At 33.3% G+C, this 17114-nt stretch overlaps 9 non-coding genes across 9 annotated transcripts; 2 read left to right on the top strand and 7 right to left on the bottom strand.

Annotated features, from left to right (window-relative positions):
- Positions 1 to 1189: 1189 nt before the first annotated feature.
- Positions 1190 to 1261, bottom strand: TRNAQ-UUG (transfer RNA glutamine (anticodon UUG)). Its single transcript has one exon. It is a non-coding gene; the product is annotated as a tRNA-Gln (tRNA).
- Positions 1262 to 3704: 2443 nt separating this feature from the next.
- On the bottom strand, positions 3705 to 3776 carry TRNAQ-UUG (transfer RNA glutamine (anticodon UUG)). Its single transcript has one exon. It is a non-coding gene; the product is annotated as a tRNA-Gln (tRNA).
- Positions 3777 to 5322: 1546 nt separating this feature from the next.
- On the top strand, positions 5323 to 5394 carry TRNAQ-CUG (transfer RNA glutamine (anticodon CUG)). Its single transcript has one exon. It is a non-coding gene; the product is annotated as a tRNA-Gln (tRNA).
- An 825-nt stretch (positions 5395 to 6219) lies between these two features.
- Positions 6220 to 6291, bottom strand: TRNAQ-UUG (transfer RNA glutamine (anticodon UUG)). Its single transcript has one exon. It is a non-coding gene; the product is annotated as a tRNA-Gln (tRNA).
- Positions 6292 to 8734: 2443 nt separating this feature from the next.
- Positions 8735 to 8806, bottom strand: TRNAQ-UUG (transfer RNA glutamine (anticodon UUG)). Its single transcript has one exon. It is a non-coding gene; the product is annotated as a tRNA-Gln (tRNA).
- Positions 8807 to 11242: 2436 nt separating this feature from the next.
- TRNAQ-UUG (transfer RNA glutamine (anticodon UUG)) lies at positions 11243 to 11314 on the bottom strand. Its single transcript has one exon. It is a non-coding gene; the product is annotated as a tRNA-Gln (tRNA).
- A 2443-nt stretch (positions 11315 to 13757) lies between these two features.
- On the bottom strand, positions 13758 to 13829 carry TRNAQ-UUG (transfer RNA glutamine (anticodon UUG)). The gene has a single exon. It is a non-coding gene; the product is annotated as a tRNA-Gln (tRNA).
- Positions 13830 to 15375: 1546 nt separating this feature from the next.
- TRNAQ-CUG (transfer RNA glutamine (anticodon CUG)) lies at positions 15376 to 15447 on the top strand. The gene has a single exon. It is a non-coding gene; the product is annotated as a tRNA-Gln (tRNA).
- An 825-nt stretch (positions 15448 to 16272) lies between these two features.
- Positions 16273 to 16344, bottom strand: TRNAQ-UUG (transfer RNA glutamine (anticodon UUG)). Its single transcript has one exon. It is a non-coding gene; the product is annotated as a tRNA-Gln (tRNA).
- Positions 16345 to 17114: the final 770 nt, after the last annotated feature.

The raw sequence follows: 17114 nt of genomic DNA, 5'->3' as shown, positions 1-17114 counted from the left end.
AACTGTTGCTCTTTGGAGCCACCCATGTGAGAGACAGAAATGGATGTAGTAGTTTGGAAATGTAGAATGTTTTAATATTCTTCAGTCAAATATGATCATTATTTTGTAAATTGCATTTCCTGATAAACGTTTGCACATTTAACACTGTTATGGAGAATGCAGCTGAAAAGAATCAAATCACATTATAGCTCTTTACACTATGAGCATTCAACTGAGATATCTTTTCATCAATGTAAGAAAAGCCCCCGCACTGATGCGCTCTCTTTTGTCTCAATGGAAAAATCCCTCATGTATGGCAGGGTTCCATGGTGTAATGGTTAGCACTCTGAATCCAGCGATCCGAGTTCAAATCTCGGTGGGACCTGCTTGAATTATGAGATTTAATATTTCACTAATTTCTTAGAATTTGGACTTGGAAAAACATAACGTCAAAGTTTTATACTGAAACTTATCAACGTATAAGTATGTATCTATGTACACATGGCTATATCCATCTAGATAGTGATAATACAATATAAAGAAAAGAATTATTCATAAACATAAGTACTGAAGCTGAAAACTAAAAACTGTTCTTTCCCATCCACAATTTAAGCAAGAGGTTCTTTTCCTTTCTCATCTTTATGATCAGTAATAAGATAGTTAATTTTGCTGATTTCTTATCTGACAACATTCTTGACTTACACAGTGCATTTAATTGTGAATTTCTTTGAAAGAGGAATTCAGATTAATACATTTGACATGTCTTTCGAAAGATTCTACTTTGTGGTTATGGATCTACTTTAGAAAAACAGAGTGTAAATATCTGTGTGTCTTAATTTCAAGATTGTTATTTAAAAGTTCATCTCTTCTGTCCCCAAAATACACAATTTGATTCCTCAAGTTTTCTTTTAATGAAGGCTTTCCAATTAAAAAAGTTCTGTGTTCCCCTTATCAATAACAGTAAGATTTAAACAAATAATATCTTGGATCAGCCTCTTGTGATGAGTTGAGAAAACAGAGTCAGCTCACAAAATATCTCATTATTTTGAGCCATTTTATTTCCATGTTTTCTAAAAGTTCTATCATTTGCTCACATCAAATAGACTTTAAAAATACAATCAATAAATCAATGTTTCACTCTACCCGTGTTAGATTTATGATATTTATGAATACACTTGACAGAAAAAGATTTGGTCATAAGTCATGAAAGTGGTCCCACCGAGATTTGAACTCGGATCCTTGGATTCAAAGTCCAAAGTGCTAACCATTACACCATGGAACCTCCCATGTGACAGGGGAGCAAATTGCTGCAGCAATGTGGACATTTCACATTTTTTATTTTCTACAGTCAAAGACAAACAGAATTATATAACTTTTCTATTCTGTTCAACTTTTGCCTATTGAACTATGTTAGGGAAGGATGTTGCACAAAGGACTCAAGTAACGCTATGACTCTGTTGAACAGTACTTTTTATGTGAGATAAGATTTTGCAATAAAAGATAAGATTCCCCCGTGAATGCAATCTCTTCTGCCAAAATGGAAAGCTCAACCTGGTACAGGTGGGTTGATGGTGTTATGCTTGTCAATCTGGACTCTGAAAACAGGGATCTAAGTACAAAGCTCAGTGGGACTTATCTAAACTTTACGATTTTTTTTCCATTCAGTTCTTAGAAGTATTAATTGGAAAAACATCTCATTTACTTATAAACTTGTACGTATCAACTTATATGTATGTATCTCCCTATATATCGCTATATGTCTATGTATATTTATCGGAAAATATAAATATATACATTATAAAAATACATATAATCAATAGAGGTGAAAATAATGAACAGTTGTTGCCTCTCCGCATTTGAAACATGAGCTTCTTCTCCTTCCTCTTCTATATGTCCTGAAATTGAGATAGTCACTTTTTAATCAATTTTGATCTAACAACATAGTTGATTTGTACAAAGCATATCATACGATCTGTGAATAATTCTAAAAAAGAAAATTAGATCAGTACCTTTGAGGCCTCCAAGCAAAAGCTTATATTTCATGATTGCAGATCGACTGTTGAAAATCAGCATGAGAAATGTTTTATTTCACAATTTCCATACTAATATACAAAAAACATTTGTACTATCTGAATGATACCGTCATTGTGGTTCTCTAGGTTTGATTTAAGAACACATCTCTTTCAAAATGTGCTATGTTCGCCTTATCAATAGTGTGGAAATCTTCAAAAAGGAATGCTGGGAATCAGCCCTCTGAAATGCATTTGAGAAAAACAGGATAGGATGTTGTAATGTCGCACTATTTTGTGTAGGAATGTGATGTTATGTGTATTATAAAGTTCGTATTTCTGTAACTTGTTCAAGCTGTTGGACATTTTGAAAGGATTCAACATTTTTCTCTTTCAACCTACTGGTGTTGGATTGGAACTATCAATAACAAAAGATGACAGAAATGTAAAAGGTCGAGATTAGTAAAATCGTACCTCAAAGAATTGGACTGGTACCTTTGCATGCAAAGTCCAAAGTGCCAACTGTTGCTCTTTGGAGCCACCCATGTGAGAGACAGAAATGGATGTAGTAGTTTGGAAATGTAGAATGTTTTAATATTCTTCAGTCAAATATGATCATTATTTTGTAAATTGCATTTCCTGATAAACGTTTGCACATTTAACACTGTTATGGAGAATGCAGCTGAAAAGAATCAAATCACATTATAGCTCTTTACACTATGAGCATTCAACTGAGATATCTTTTCATCAATGTAAGAAAAGCCCCCGCACTGATGCGCTCTCTTTTGTCTCAATGGAAAAATCCCTCATGTATGGCAGGGTTCCATGGTGTAATGGTTAGCACTCTGGACTCTGAATCCAGCGATCCAAGTTCAAATCTCGGTGGGACCTGCTTGAATTATGAGATTTAATATTTCACTAATTTCTTAGAATTTGGACTTGGAAAAACATAACGTCAAAGTTTTATACTGAAACTTATCAACGTATAAGTATGTATCTATGTACACATGGCTATATCCATCTAGATAGTGATAATACAATATAAAGAAATGAATTATTCATAAACATAAGTACTGAAGCTGAAAACTAAAAACTGTTCTTTCCCATCCACAATTTAAGCACGAGGTTCTTTTCCTTTCTCATCTTTATGATCAGTAATAAGATAGTTCATTTTGCTGATTTCTTATCTGACAACATTCTTGACTTACACAGTGCATTTAATTGTGAATTTCTTTGAAAGAGGAATTCAGATTAATACATTTGACATGTCTTTTGAAAGATTCTACTTTGTGGTTATGGATCTACTTTAGAAAAACAGAGTGTAAATATCTGTGTGTCTTAATTTCAAGATTGTTATTTAAAAGTTCATCTCTTCTGTCCCCAAAATACACAATTTGATTCCTCAAGTTTTCTTTTAATGAAGGCTTTCCAATTAAAAAAGTTCTGTGTTCCCCTTATCAATAACAGTAAGATTTAAACAAGTAATATCTTGGATCAGCCTCTTGTGATGAGTTGAGAAAACAGAGTCAGCTCACAAAATATCTCATTATTTTGAGCAATTTTATTTCCATGTTTTCTAAAAGTTCTATCATTTGCTCACATCAAATAGACTTTAAAAATACAATCAATAAATCAATGTTTCACTCTACCCGTGTTAGATTTATGATATTTATGAATACACTTGACAGAAAAAGATTTGGTCATAAGTCATGAAAGTGGTCCCACCGAGATTTGAACTCGGATCCTTGGATTCAAAGTCCAAAGTGCTAACCATTACACCATGGAACCTCCCATGTGACAGGGGAGCAAATTGCTGCAGCAATGTGGACATTTCACATTTTTTATTTTCTACAGTCAAAGACAAACAGAATTATATAACTTTTCTATTCTGTTCAACTTTTGCCTATTGAACTATGTTAGGGAAGGATGTTGCACAAAGGACTCAAGTAACGCTATGACTCTGTTGAACAGTACTTTTTATGTGAGATAAGATTTTGCAATAAAAGATAAGATTCCCCCGTGAATGCAATCTCTTCTGCCAAAATGGAAAGCTCAACCTGGTACAGGTGGGTTGATGGTGTTATGCTTGTCAATCTGGACTCTGAAAACAGGGATCTAAGTACAAAGCTCAGTGGGACTTATCTAAACTTTACGATTTTTTTTCCATTCAGTTCTTAGAAGTATTAATTGGAAAAACATCTCATTTACTTATAAACTTGTACGTATCAACTTATATGTATGTATCTCCCTATATATCGCTATATGTCTATGTATATTTATCGGAAAATATAAATATATACATTATAAAAATACATATAATCAATAGAGGTGAAAATAATGAACAGTTGTTGCCTCTCCGCATTTGAAACATGAGCTTCTTCTCCTTCCTCTTCTATATGTCCTGAAATTGAGATAGTCACTTTTTAATCAATTTTGATCTAACAACATAGTTGATTTGTACAAAGCATATCATACGATCTGTGAATAATTCTAAAAAAGAAAATTAGATCAGTACCTTTGAGGCCTCCAAGCAAAAGCTTATATTTCATGATTGCAGATCGACTGTTGAAAATCAGCATGAGAAATGTTTTATTTCACAATTTCCATACTAATATACAAAAAACATTTGTACTATCTGAATGATACCGTCATTGTGGTTCTCTAGGTTTGATTTAAGAACACATCTCTTTCAAAATGTGCTATGTTCGCCTTATCAATAGTGTGGAAATCTTCAAAAAGGAATGCTGGGAATCAGCCCTCTGAAATGCATTTGAGAAAAACAGGATAGGATGTTGTAATGTCGCACTATTTTGTGTAGGAATGTGATGTTATGTGTATTATAAAGTTCGTATTTCTGTAACTTGTTCAAGCTGTTGGACATTTTGAAAGGATTCAACATTTTTCTCTTTCAACCTACTGGTGTTGGATTGGCACTATCAATAACAAAAGATGACAGAAATGTAAAAGGTCGAGATTAGTAAAATCGTACCTCAAAGAATTGGACTGGTACCTTTGCATGCAAAGTCCAAAGTGCCAACTGTTGCTCTTTGGAGCCACCCATGTGAGAGACAGAAATGGATGTAGTAGTTTGGAAATGTAGAATGTTTTAATATTCTTCAGTCAAATATGATCATTATTTTGTAAATTGCATTTCCTGATAAACGTTTGCACATTTAACACTGTTATGGAGAATGCAGCTGAAAAGAATCAAATCACATTATAGCTCTTTACACTATGAGCATTCAACTGAGATATCTTTTCATCAATGTAAGAAAAGCCCCCGCACTGATGCGCTCTCTTTTGTCTCAATGGAAAAATCCCTCATGTATTGCAGGGTTCCATGGTGTAATGGATAGCACTCTGGACTCTGAATCCAGCGCTCCGAGTTCAAATCTCGGTGGGACCTGCTTGAATTATGAGATTTAATATTTCACAAATTTCTTAGAATTTGGACTTGGAAAAACATAACGTCAAAGTTTTATACTGAAACTTATCAACGTATAAGTATGTATCTATGTACACATGGCTATATCCATCTAGATAGTGATAATACAATATAAAGAAATGAATTATTCATAAACATAAGTACTGAAGCTGAAAACTAAAAACTGTTCTTTCCCATCCACAATTTAAGCAAGAGGTTCTTTTCCTTTCTCATCTTTATGATCAGTAATAAGATAGTTCATTTTGCTGATTTCTTATCTGACAACATTCTTGACTTACACAGTGCATTTAATTGTGAATTTCTTTGAAAGAGGAATTCAGATTAATACATTTGACATGTCTTTTGAAAGATTCTACTTTGTGGTTATGGATCTACTTTAGAAAAACAGAGTGTAAATATCTGTGTGTCTTAATTTCAAGATTGTTATTTAAAAGTTCATCTCTTCTGTCCCCAAAATACACAATTTGATTCCTCAAGTTTTCTTTTAATGAAGGCTTTCCAATTAAAAAAGTTCTGTGTTCCCCTTATCAATAACAGTAAGATTTAAACAAGTAATATCTTGGATCAGCCTCTTGTGATGAGTTGAGAAAACAGAGTCAGCTCACAAAATATCTCATTATTTTGAGCCATTTTATTTCCATGTTTTCTAAAAGTTCTATCATTTGCTCACATCAAATAGACTTTAAAAATACAATCAATAAATCAATGTTTCACTCTACCCGTGTTAGATTTATGATATTTATGAATACACTTGACAGAAAAAGATTTGGTCATAAGTCATGAAAGTGGTCCCACCGAGATTTGAACTCGGATCCTTGGATTCAAAGTCCAAAGTGCTAACCATTACACCATGGAACCTCCCATGTGACAGGGGAGCAAATTGCTGCAGCAATGTGGACATTTCACATTTTTTATTTTCTACAGTCAAAGACAAACAGAATTATATAACTTTTCTATTCTGTTCAACTTTTGCCTATTGAACTATGTTAGGGAAGGATGTTGCACAAAGGACTCAAGTAACGCTATGACTCTGTTGAACAGTACTTTTTATGTGAGATAAGATTTTGCAATAAAAGATAAGATTCCCCCGTGAATGCAATCTCTTCTGCCAAAATGGAAAGCTCAACCTGGTACAGGTGGGTTGATGGTGTTATGCTTGTCAATCTGGACTCTGAAAACAGGGATCTAAGTACAAAGCTCAGTGGGACTTATCTAAGCTTTACGATTTTTTTTCCATTCAGTTCTTAGAAGTATTAATTGGAAAAACATCTCATTTACTTATAAACTTGTACGTATCAACTTATATGTATGTATCTCCCTATATATCGCTATATGTCTATGTATATTTATCGGAAAATATAAATATATACATTATAAAAATACATATAATCAATAGAGGTGAAAATAATGAACAGTTGTTGCCTCTCCGCATTTGAAACATGAGCTTCTTCTCCTTCCTCTTCTATATGTCCTGAAATTGAGATAGTCACTTTTTAATCAATTTTGATCTAACAACATAGTTGATTTGTACAAAGCATATCATACGATCTGTGAATAATTCTAAAAAAGAAAATTAGATCAGTACCTTTGAGGCCTCCAAGCAAAAGCTTATATTTCATGATTGCAGATCGACTGTTGAAAATCAGCATGAGAAATGTTTTATTTCACAATTTCCATACTAATATACAAAAAACATTTGTACTATCTGAATGATACCGTCATTGTGGTTCTCTAGGTTTGATTTAAGAACACATCTCTTTCAAAATGTGCTATGTTCGCCTTATCAATAGTGTGGAAATCTTCAAAAAGGAATGCTGGGAATCAGCCCTCTGAAATGCATTTGAGAAAAACAGGATAGGATGTTGTAATGTCGCACTATTTTGTGTAGGAATGTGATGTTATGTGTATTATAAAGTTCGTATTTCTGTAACTTGTTCAAGCTGTTGGACATTTTGAAAGGATTCAACATTTTTCTCTTTCAACCTACTGGTGTTGGATTGGAACTATCAATAACAAAAGATGACAGAAATGTAAAAGGTCGAGATTAGTAAAATCGTACCTCAAAGAATTGGACTGGTACCTTTGCATGCAAAGTCCAAAGTGCCAACTGTTGCTCTTTGGAGCCACCCATGTGAGAGACAGAAATGGATGTAGTAGTTTGGAAATGTAGAATGTTTTAATATTCTTCAGTCAAATATGATCATTATTTTGTAAATTGCATTTCCTGATAAACGTTTGCACATTTAACACTGTTATGGAGAATGCAGCTGAAAAGAATCAAATCACATTATAGCTCTTTACACTATGAGCATTCAACTGAGATATCTTTTCATCAATGTAAGAAAAGCCCCCGCACTGATGCGCTCTCTTTTGTCTCAATGGAAAAATCCCTCATGTATGGCAGGGTTCCATGGTGTAATGGTTAGCACTCTGGACTCTGAATCCAGCGATCCAAGTTCAAATCTCGGTGGGACCTGCTTGAATTATGAGATTTAATATTTCACTAATTTCTTAGAATTTGGACTTGGAAAAACATAACGTCAAAGTTTTATACTGAAACTTATCAACGTATAAGTATGTATCTATGTACACATGGCTATATCCATCTAGATAGTGATAATACAATATAAAGAAATGAATTATTCATAAACATAAGTACTGAAGCTGAAAACTAAAAACTGTTCTTTCCCATCCACAATTTAAGCACAAGGTTCTTTTCCTTTCTCATCTTTATGATCAGTAATAAGATAGTTCATTTTGCTGATTTCTTATCTGACAACATTCTTGACTTACACAGTGCATTTAATTGTGAATTTCTTTGAAAGAGGAATTCAGATTAATACATTTGACATGTCTTTTGAAAGATTCTACTTTGTGGTTATGGATCTACTTTAGAAAAACAGAGTGTAAATATCTGTGTGTCTTAATTTCAAGATTGTTATTTAAAAGTTCATCTCTTCTGTCCCCAAAATACACAATTTGATTCCTCAAGTTTTCTTTTAATGAAGGCTTTCCAATTAAAAAAGTTCTGTGTTCCCCTTATCAATAACAGTAAGATTTAAACAAGTAATATCTTGGATCAGCCTCTTGTGATGAGTTGAGAAAACAGAGTCAGCTCACAAAATATCTCATTATTTTGAGCAATTTTATTTCCATGTTTTCTAAAAGTTCTATCATTTGCTCACATCAAATAGACTTTAAAAATACAATCAATAAATCAATGTTTCACTCTACCCGTGTTAGATTTATGATATTTATTAATACACTTGACAGAAAAAGATTTGGTCATAAGTCATGAAATTGGTCCCACCGAGATTTGAACTCAGATCCTTGGATTCAAAGTCCAAAGTGCTAACCATTACACCATGGAACCTCCCATGTGACAGGGGAGCAAATTGCTGCAGCAATGTGGACATTTCACATTTTTTATTTTCTACAGTCAAAGACAAACAGAATTATATAACTTTTCTATTCTGTTCAACTTTTGCCTATTGAACTATGTTAGGGAAGGATGTTGCACAAAGGACTCAAGTAACGCTATGACTCTGTTGAACAGTACTTTTTATGTGAGATAAGATTTTGCAATAAAAGATAAGATTCCCCCATGAATGCAATCTCTTCTGCCAAAATGGAAAGCTCAACCTGGTACAGGTGGGTTGATGGTGTTATGCTTGTCAATCTGGACTCTGAAAACAGGGATCTAAGTACAAAGCTCAGTGGGACTTATCTAAACTTTACGATTTTTTTTCCATTCAGTTCTTAGAAGTATTAATTGGAAAAACATCTCATTTACTTATAAACTTGTACGTATCAACTTATATGTATGTATCTCCCTATATATCGCTATATGTCTATGTATATTTATCGGAAAATATAAATATATACATTATAAAAATACATATAATTAATAGAGGTGAAAATAATGAACAGTTGTTGCCTCTCCGCATTTGAAACATGAGCTTCTTCTCCTTCCTCTTCTATATGTCCTGAAATTGAGATAGTCACTTTTTAATCAATTTTGATCTAACAACATAGTTGATTTGTACAAAGCATATCATACGATCTGTGAATAATTCTAAAAAAGAAAATTAGATCAGTACCTTTGAGGCCTCCAAGCAAAAGCTTATATTTCATGATTGCAGATCGACTGTTGAAAATCAGCATGAGAAATGTTTTATTTCACAATTTCCATACTAATATACAAAAAACATTTGTACTATCTGAATGATACCGTCATTGTGGTTCTCTAGGTTTGATTTAAGAACACATCTCTTTCAAAATGTGCTATGTTCGCCTTATCAATAGTGTGGAAATCTTCAAAAAGGAATGCTGGGAATCAGCCCTCTGAAATGCATTTGAGAAAAACAGGATAGGATTTTGTAATGTCGCACTATTTTATGTAGGAATGTGATGTTATGTGTATTATAAAGTTCGTATTTCTGTAACTTGTTCAAGCTGTTGGACATTTTGAAAGGATTCAACATTTTTCTCTTTCAACCTACTGGTGTTGGATTGGAACTATCAATAACAAAAGATGACAGAAATGTAAAAGGTCGAGATTAGTAAAATCGTACCTCAAAGAATTGGACTGGTACCTTTGCATGCAAAGTCCAAAGTGCCAACTGTTGCTCTTTGGAGCCACCCATGTGAGAGACAGAAATGGATGTAGTAGTTTGGAAATGTAGAATGTTTTAATATTCTTCAGTCAAATATGATCATTATTTTGTAAATTGCATTTCCTGATAAACGTTTGCACATTTAACACTGTTATGGAGAATGCAGCTGAAAAGAATCAAATCACATTATAGCTCTTTACACTATGAGCATTCAACTGAGATATCTTTTCATCAATGTAAGAAAAGCCCCCGCACTGATGCGCTCTCTTTTGTCTCAATGGAAAAATCCCTCATGTATGGCAGGGTTCCATGGTGTAATGGTTAGCACTCTGAATCCAGCGATCCGAGTTCAAATCTCGGTGGGACCTGCTTGAATTATGAGATTTAATATTTCACTAATTTCTTAGAATTTGGACTTGGAAAAACATAACGTCAAAGTTTTATACTGAAACTTATCAACGTATAAGTATGTATCTATGTACACATGGCTATATCCATCTAGATAGTGATAATACAATATAAAGAAAAGAATTATTCATAAACATAAGTACTGAAGCTGAAAACTAAAAACTGTTCTTTCCCATCCACAATTTAAGCAAGAGGTTCTTTTCCTTTCTCATCTTTATGATCAGTAATAAGATAGTTAATTTTGCTGATTTCTTATCTGACAACATTCTTGACTTACACAGTGCATTTAATTGTGAATTTCTTTGAAAGAGGAATTCAGATTAATACATTTGACATGTCTTTCGAAAGATTCTACTTTGTGGTTATGGATCTACTTTAGAAAAACAGAGTGTAAATATCTGTGTGTCTTAATTTCAAGATTGTTATTTAAAAGTTCATCTCTTCTGTCCCCAAAATACACAATTTGATTCCTCAAGTTTTCTTTTAATGAAGGCTTTCCAATTAAAAAAGTTCTGTGTTCCCCTTATCAATAACAGTAAGATTTAAACAAATAATATCTTGGATCAGCCTCTTGTGATGAGTTGAGAAAACAGAGTCAGCTCACAAAATATCTCATTATTTTGAGCCATTTTATTTCCATGTTTTCTAAAAGTTCTATCATTTGCTCACATCAAATAGACTTTAAAAATACAATCAATAAATCAATGTTTCACTCTACCCGTGTTAGATTTATGATATTTATGAATACACTTGACAGAAAAAGATTTGGTCATAAGTCATGAAAGTGGTCCCACCGAGATTTGAACTCGGATCCTTGGATTCAAAGTCCAAAGTGCTAACCATTACACCATGGAACCTCCCATGTGACAGGGGAGCAAATTGCTGCAGCAATGTGGACATTTCACATTTTTTATTTTCTACAGTCAAAGACAAACAGAATTATATAACTTTTCTATTCTGTTCAACTTTTGCCTATTGAACTATGTTAGGGAAGGATGTTGCACAAAGGACTCAAGTAACGCTATGACTCTGTTGAACAGTACTTTTTATGTGAGATAAGATTTTGCAATAAAAGATAAGATTCCCCCGTGAATGCAATCTCTTCTGCCAAAATGGAAAGCTCAACCTGGTACAGGTGGGTTGATGGTGTTATGCTTGTCAATCTGGACTCTGAAAACAGGGATCTAAGTACAAAGCTCAGTGGGACTTATCTAAACTTTACGATTTTTTTTCCATTCAGTTCTTAGAAGTATTAATTGGAAAAACATCTCATTTACTTATAAACTTGTACGTATCAACTTATATGTATGTATCTCCCTATATATCGCTATATGTCTATGTATATTTATCGGAAAATATAAATATATACATTATAAAAATACATATAATCAATAGAGGTGAAAATAATGAACAGTTGTTGCCTCTCCGCATTTGAAACATGAGCTTCTTCTCCTTCCTCTTCTATATGTCCTGAAATTGAGATAGTCACTTTTTAATCAATTTTGATCTAACAACATAGTTGATTTGTACAAAGCATATCATACGATCTGTGAATAATTCTAAAAAAGAAAATTAGATCAGTACCTTTGAGGCCTCCAAGCAAAAGCTTATATTTCATGATTGCAGATCGACTGTTGAAAATCAGCATGAGAAATGTTTTATTTCACAATTTCCATACTAATATACAAAAAACATTTGTACTATCTGAATGATACCGTCATTGTGGTTCTCTAGGTTTGATTTAAGAACACATCTCTTTCAAAATGTGCTATGTTCGCCTTATCAATAGTGTGGAAATCTTCAAAAAGGAATGCTGGGAATCAGCCCTCTGAAATGCATTTGAGAAAAACAGGATAGGATGTTGTAATGTCGCACTATTTTGTGTAGGAATGTGATGTTATGTGTATTATAAAGTTCGTATTTCTGTAACTTGTTCAAGCTGTTGGACATTTTGAAAGGATTCAACATTTTTCTCTTTCAACCTACTGGTGTTGGATTGGAACTATCAATAACAAAAGATGACAGAAATGTAAAAGGTCGAGATTAGTAAAATCGTACCTCAAAGAATTGGACTGGTACCTTTGCATGCAAAGTCCAAAGTGCCAACTGTTGCTCTTTGGAGCCACCCATGTGAGAGACAGAAATGGATGTAGTAGTTTGGAAATGTAGAATGTTTTAATATTCTTCAGTCAAATATGATCATTATTTTGTAAATTGCATTTCCTGATAAACGTTTGCACATTTAACACTGTTATGGAGAATGCAGCTGAAAAGAATCAAATCACATTATAGCTCTTTACACTATGAGCATTCAACTGAGATATCTTTTCATCAATGTAAGAAAAGCCCCCGCACTGATGCGCTCTCTTTTGTCTCAATGGAAAAATCCCTCATGTATGGCAGGGTTCCATGGTGTAATGGTTAGCACTCTGGACTCTGAATCCAGCGATCCAAGTTCAAATCTCGGTGGGACCTGCTTGAATTATGAGATTTAATATTTCACTAATTTCTTAGAATTTGGACTTGGAAAAACATAACGTCAAAGTTTTATACTGAAACTTATCAACGTATAAGTATGTATCTATGTACACATGGCTATATCCATCTAGATAGTGATAATACAATATAAAGAAATGAATTATTCATAAACATAAGTACTGAAGCTGAAAACTAAAAACTGTTCTTTCCCATCCACAATTTAAGCACGAGGTTCTTTTCCTTTCTCATCTTTATGATCAGTAATAAGATAGTTCATTTTGCTGATTTCTTATCTGACAACATTCTTGACTTACACAGTGCATTTAATTGTGAATTTCTTTGAAAGAGGAATTCAGATTAATACATTTGACATGTCTTTTGAAAGATTCTACTTTGTGGTTATGGATCTACTTTAGAAAAACAGAGTGTAAATATCTGTGTGTCTTAATTTCAAGATTGTTATTTAAAAGTTCATCTCTTCTGTCCCCAAAATACACAATTTGATTCCTCAAGTTTTCTTTTAATGAAGGCTTTCCAATTAAAAAAGTTCTGTGTTCCCCTTATCAATAACAGTAAGATTTAAACAAGTAATATCTTGGATCAGCCTCTTGTGATGAGTTGAGAAAACAGAGTCAGCTCACAAAATATCTCATTATTTTGAGCAATTTTATTTCCATGTTTTCTAAAAGTTCTATCATTTGCTCACATCAAATAGACTTTAAAAATACAATCAATAAATCAATGTTTCACTCTACCCGTGTTAGATTTATGATATTTATGAATACACTTGACAGAAAAAGATTTGGTCATAAGTCATGAAAGTGGTCCCACCGAGATTTGAACTCGGATCCTTGGATTCAAAGTCCAAAGTGCTAACCATTACACCATGGAACCTCCCATGTGACAGGGGAGCAAATTGCTGCAGCAATGTGGACATTTCACATTTTTTATTTTCTACAGTCAAAGACAAACAGAATTATATAACTTTTCTATTCTGTTCAACTTTTGCCTATTGAACTATGTTAGGGAAGGATGTTGCACAAAGGACTCAAGTAACGCTATGACTCTGTTGAACAGTACTTTTTATGTGAGATAAGATTTTGCAATAAAAGATAAGATTCCCCCGTGAATGCAATCTCTTCTGCCAAAATGGAAAGCTCAACCTGGTACAGGTGGGTTGATGGTGTTATGCTTGTCAATCTGGACTCTGAAAACAGGGATCTAAGTACAAAGCTCAGTGGGACTTATCTAAACTTTACGATTTTTTTTCCATTCAGTTCTTAGAAGTATTAATTGGAAAAACATCTCATTTACTTATAAACTTGTACGTATCAACTTATATGTATGTATCTCCCTATATATCGCTATATGTCTATGTATATTTATCGGAAAATATAAATATATACATTATAAAAATACATATAATCAATAGAGGTGAAAATAATGAACAGTTGTTGCCTCTCCGCATTTGAAACATGAGCTTCTTCTCCTTCCTCTTCTATATGTCCTGAAATTGAGATAGTCACTTTTTAATCAATTTTGATCTAACAACATAGTTGATTTGTACAAAGCATATCATACGATCTGTGAATAATTCTAAAAAAGAAAATTAGATCAGTACCTTTGAGGCCTCCAAGCAAAAGCTTATATTTCATGATTGCAGATCGACTGTTGAAAATCAGCATGAGAAATGTTTTATTTCACAATTTCCATACTAATATACAAAAAACATTTGTACTATCTGAATGATACCGTCATTGTGGTTCTCTAGGTTTGATTTAAGAACACATCTCTTTCAAAATGTGCTATGTTCGCCTTATCAATAGTGTGGAAATCTTCAAAAAGGAATGCTGGGAATCAGCCCTCTGAAATGCATTTGAGAAAAACAGGATAGGATGTTGTAATGTCGCACTATTTTGTGTAGGAATGTGATGTTATGTGTATTATAAAGTTCGTATTTCTGTAACTTGTTCAAGCTGTTGGACATTTTGAAAGGATTCAACATTTTTCTCTTTCAACCTACTGGTGTTGGATTGGCACTATCAATAACAAAAGATGACAGAAATGTAAAAGGTCGAGATTAGTAAAATCGTACCTCAAAGAATTGGACTGGTACCTTTGCATGCAAAGTCCAAAGTGCCAACTGTTGCTCTTTGGAGCCACCCATGTGAGAGACAGAAATGGATGTAGTAGTTTGGAAATGTAGAATGTTTTAATATTCTTCAGTCAAATATGATCATTATTTTGTAAATTGCATTTCCTGATAAACGTTTGCACATTTAACACTGTTATGGAGAATGCAGCTGAAAAGAATCAAATCACATTATAGCTCTTTACACTATGAGCATTCAACTGAGATATCTTTTCATCAATGTAAGAAAAGCCCCCGCACTGATGCGCTCTCTTTTGTCTCAATGGAAAAATCCCTCATGTATTGCAGGGTTCCATGGTGTAATGGATAGCACTCTGGACTCTGAATCCAGCGCTCCGAGTTCAAATCTCGGTGGGACCTGCTTGAATTATGAGATTTAATATTTCACAAATTTCTTAGAATTTGGACTTGGAAAAACATAACGTCAAAGTTTTATACTGAAACTTATCAACGTATAAGTATGTATCTATGTACACATGGCTATATCCATCTAGATAGTGATAATACAATATAAAGAAATGAATTATTCATAAACATAAGTACTGAAGCTGAAAACTAAAAACTGTTCTTTCCCATCCACAATTTAAGCAAGAGGTTCTTTTCCTTTCTCATCTTTATGATCAGTAATAAGATAGTTCATTTTGCTGATTTCTTATCTGACAACATTCTTGACTTACACAGTGCATTTAATTGTGAATTTCTTTGAAAGAGGAATTCAGATTAATACATTTGACATGTCTTTTGAAAGATTCTACTTTGTGGTTATGGATCTACTTTAGAAAAACAGAGTGTAAATATCTGTGTGTCTTAATTTCAAGATTGTTATTTAAAAGTTCATCTCTTCTGTCCCCAAAATACACAATTTGATTCCTCAAGTTTTCTTTTAATGAAGGCTTTCCAATTAAAAAAGTTCTGTGTTCCCCTTATCAATAACAGTAAGATTTAAACAAGTAATATCTTGGATCAGCCTCTTGTGATGAGTTGAGAAAACAGAGTCAGCTCACAAAATATCTCATTATTTTGAGCCATTTTATTTCCATGTTTTCTAAAAGTTCTATCATTTGCTCACATCAAATAGACTTTAAAAATACAATCAATAAATCAATGTTTCACTCTACCCGTGTTAGATTTATGATATTTATGAATACACTTGACAGAAAAAGATTTGGTCATAAGTCATGAAAGTGGTCCCACCGAGATTTGAACTCGGATCCTTGGATTCAAAGTCCAAAGTGCTAACCATTACACCATGGAACCTCCCATGTGACAGGGGAGCAAATTGCTGCAGCAATGTGGACATTTCACATTTTTTATTTTCTACAGTCAAAGACAAACAGAATTATATAACTTTTCTATTCTGTTCAACTTTTGCCTATTGAACTATGTTAGGGAAGGATGTTGCACAAAGGACTCAAGTAACGCTATGACTCTGTTGAACAGTACTTTTTATGTGAGATAAGATTTTGCAATAAAAGATAAGATTCCCCCGTGAATGCAATCTCTTCTGCCAAAATGGAAAGCTCAACCTGGTACAGGTGGGTTGATGGTGTTATGCTTGTCAATCTGGACTCTGAAAACAGGGATCTAAGTACAAAGCTCAGTGGGACTTATCTAAGCTTTACGATTTTTTTTCCATTCAGTTCTTAGAAGTATTAATTGGAAAAACATCTCATTTACTTATAAACTTGTACGTATCAACTTATATGTATGTATCTCCCTATATATCGCTATATGTCTATGTATATTTATCGGAAAATATAAATATATACATTATAAAAATACATATAATCAATAGAGGTGAAAATAATGAACAGTTGTTGCCTCTCCGCATTTGAAACATGAGCTTCTTCTCCTTCCTCTTCTATATGTCCTGAAATTGAGATAGTCACTTTTTAATCAATTTTGATCTAACAACATAGTTGATTTGTACAAAGCATATCATACGATCTGTGAATAATTCTAAAAAAGAAAATTAGATCAGTACCTTTGAGGCCTCCAAGCAAAAGCTTATATTTCATGATTGCAGA

This window comes from Lissotriton vulgaris, chromosome 4_1 (assembly GCF_964263255.1).
Source record: "Lissotriton vulgaris chromosome 4_1, aLisVul1.2, whole genome shotgun sequence".
In the NCBI taxonomy this organism is placed as follows: Eukaryota; Metazoa; Chordata; class Amphibia; order Caudata; family Salamandridae; genus Lissotriton; species Lissotriton vulgaris.
The sequence above is the reverse complement of the archived record's forward strand: the minus strand, read 5'-3'. Positions and strand labels throughout refer to the sequence as shown.